We start from the raw sequence: 2587 nt of genomic DNA, 5'->3' as shown, positions 1-2587 counted from the left end.
GTATTGCCCGCAGTGACCAGAGTGCAATTTCACTTCCTATCATCTTTTGATTTAATGCATGCTATGGGCCCTTTATCATGATTAATGCATGCCACGTTACTATTTGGTTTGACCCAACATTAAGACGTCCCTGACGCATTAATTAAACTTGGCAGTATTGCCGGCTTTCGAGCCTATTAACTTTACACCCTGTGGCGCTTTAACCTTATTAACCGAGTCACGTTGGGTCGACCAGTCATTTATTAATTTACTAACCTTGGCACTCAATTGCACTTTCAAAACACCTACCTCTAAACGGCTTTCAAGCCACTTCTAAATTTACCCCAGCGGTAATAAATTAGAAGGTTAGTCTCGAAATATTTAAACTTAATTTCGCATAAATTGCTCAATATATCTTGATCCTCATAATGATAAATTGCATACGATATAATAGCACTTGCTGATAAATCTAATCTTGGTTTGTAACTGTCAATTTACAGTATAACCTCCTCCTCCGGTGTATTCTCGTACGTCGCATCTCTTTGCCGTGTGCTTCACGCATCCAGTGCAGCCAGCGCGACATTATTTGTGCTGTACGCGTTATTTCATTTGAGGTTAGATTGGGAATATGCGTTCACTGTCAAGTTTTGTACCGCTGAATTGGAATTTCTGAGCATAATTGATCAAATCGATTCTCTAGCTTTGGCATTCATTAAGTAAGGTTTCTTTTTCTAATTTCAGTTTCCTCAACTGCATCCACTGCAGTTCCGGTTTTCTACTTCTCTGGATCCGAAGCTTATCCTTTGGAGTCTCAATAAAATTGTTAGCAGTTATGTTTGTATAAATTCCTTACACAACACACAGCTGTATAGTGTTCAGTATACAGCTATATAGTGTTTATCACACAGCTGTATAGTGTTCAGCAAACAGCTGTATAGTGTTCAGCACACATCTGTATAGTATTTAGAACACAGCTGTATAGTGTCCAGCACACAGCTATATAGCGTTCAGCACACAGCTGTATAGTTTTCAGCACACAGCTGTATAGTTTTCAGCACACAGCTGTATAGTGTTCAGCACACAGCTGTATAGTGTTCAGTATACAGCTGTATAGTGTTCTGCACACAGCTGTACAAAATCGTATGCAGCTGCCCGGTAGAAACGCCTGTATGAAAAATAAAATCTGTTTATACACGCCTATACCAAAAACAACCTTTGTTTAAAAATGTTAGGTATATTTTCTGATGATGTAAAATAAATTATGTTCAATTTCAATTGTGTGTCATGAAACTAACAAGAAACAATGTTCTATGTTCAAAAACCCGCGGCCTAAAGCTACATCTCACACCGTAGGCCTGCCGAGTGTAAGCCTAATTAAAACTTGAGCGAGAGGGGAGCCAGTTTTTTTCTTACAGCTGCTGCACCTGTCGAACTGCGTGATACTCTGTGATACTTCTTACAGCTGCAGCACCTGTCGAACTGCGTGATACTCTGTGATATTTCTTACAGCTGCAGCACCTGTCGAACTGCGTGATACTCTGTGATATTTCTTACAGCTGCTGCACCTGTCGAACTGCGTGATACTCTGTGATACTTCTCATACAGCTGCTGCACCTGTCGAACAGCGTGATACGCTGTGATATTTCTTACAGCTGCAGCACCTGTCGAACTGCGTGATACGCTGTGATACTTCTTACAGCTGCTGCACCTGTCGAACTGCGTGATACGCTGTGATACTTCTTACAGCTGCTGCACCTGTCGAACAGCTTGATGATTTATATTAATCAGTAGCTCACCAAAACTGACTAGCATAACCATTACAACCTATTCCACCTAAATTACCTAATTATTGCTTTTTCGGATACCCTAATTGCTCCCGGAAATACTAATAATGGTTGCTTATAAGGGTTACTTACTGATAAGCGTTAATTAGTTATAACCAACAGGAACTATTAGAATAATGCCAGCACCAACGACTGGGTGAACGACCGGAAAAGATGGCCATTATTCATGGCAAGTGGCATGTGGCGTAGCTTTGACGATGGCATGTGGCGTAGCATGTGACAAGGCATGTGGCGTGGCATTACGATGGCATGTGACGTGGCATGTGGCGTGGACTGTAGCGTGGCATGTGGCATGATATTGACGCTTTTTTGAGGACAAGTGACTCAAATTCACAATGTTCCCTCATCTCTGTTCAAAGGCGAATGTAAAAAGCGACGGCTTGGCAGTTGAGGTCACCTCACTGTAGTATGGTGTCCATTGATTGTAGTAAGGTGTCCATTGATTGTAGTATGGTGTCCATTGATTGTAGTATGGTGTCCATTGATTGTAGTAAGGTGTCCATTGATTGTAGTATGGTGTCCATTGATTGTAGTATGGTGTCCATTGATTGTAGTATGGTGTCCATTGATTGTAGTATGGTGTCCATTGATTGTAGTATGGTGTCACTTGATTNGGCATGTGGCGTGGCATGTGACGCTTATTTCAGGACAAGTGACACAAGTTCACTCTGTTCCCTCATCTCCATTTAAACGAAGGAAAAAGTGAACAGCGAAGGCTTGGCAGTTGAGGTCACCTCGCGCGAGATTAACGAGCTAATGGCAGG

At 41.8% G+C, this 2587-nt stretch overlaps 1 long non-coding RNA gene across 1 annotated transcript; it reads left to right on the top strand.

The window, feature by feature from the left end:
* Nucleotides 1-8: 8 nt before the first annotated feature.
* LOC125179172 lies at nucleotides 9-810 on the top strand. The gene is made up of 2 exons (XR_007157166.1): nucleotides 9-593; nucleotides 721-810. It is a non-coding gene; the product is annotated as an uncharacterized LOC125179172 (long non-coding RNA).
* The last annotated feature ends 1777 nt before the right edge of the window (nucleotides 811-2587 follow it).

Source organism: Hyalella azteca, unplaced genomic scaffold, assembly GCF_000764305.2.
Source record: "Hyalella azteca isolate HAZT.00-mixed unplaced genomic scaffold, Hazt_2.0.2 contig15569, whole genome shotgun sequence".
Classification (NCBI taxonomy): domain Eukaryota; kingdom Metazoa; phylum Arthropoda; class Malacostraca; order Amphipoda; family Hyalellidae; genus Hyalella; species Hyalella azteca.
The sequence above is the reverse complement of the archived record's forward strand: the minus strand, read 5'-3'. Positions and strand labels throughout refer to the sequence as shown.